Source organism: Crocuta crocuta, unplaced genomic scaffold (genome assembly GCF_008692635.1).
Source record: "Crocuta crocuta isolate KB4526 unplaced genomic scaffold, BGI_CrCroc_1.0 scaffold1304, whole genome shotgun sequence".
Taxonomy (NCBI): domain Eukaryota; kingdom Metazoa; phylum Chordata; class Mammalia; order Carnivora; family Hyaenidae; genus Crocuta; species Crocuta crocuta.
This window is the reverse complement of record NW_027531278.1, coordinates 327,835-328,270: the sequence shown is the minus strand read 5'-3', so window position 1 is coordinate 328,270 and position 436 is coordinate 327,835.

The window sequence follows — 436 nt, the reverse complement described above, 5'->3', positions numbered from 1 at the left end:
TATCCAATTGGATCTCCATCTCAGATGAAAGAAAAGCCATTAAAAGTGAATCTCAGATGCTCTGGAGTTGCTGTCTCACGGAGAAACACCAAGTCCCATTTCTGTTGACTTTTTGATTAGATCTTTTCTTCTTTGTCTGGCTGCTGGAACAGCTCTTCAAGTAGGTGGTAGCAGGACTGATGGTCAGGTTACTGAGGCCCTTAACTGGCATTCATGAGGGCAGATAAGAGGATGCTTTCTTTACTGGGAGACTTGAAGAATGATTCATGAAATTCAAATTCAAATTTCAATCAACTCCGATAAAATAAATGCTGAGTGAAGGTTAAGTGCTAAGAAGAGCTCTCTGTCTCACTGGTTTTTCAATATCCAAAGCAATGTGTCTGCTCTCATGGCCTCTTTTGTTGGATCTCTTCCTTACTGTCCTGTGCTTACGGCA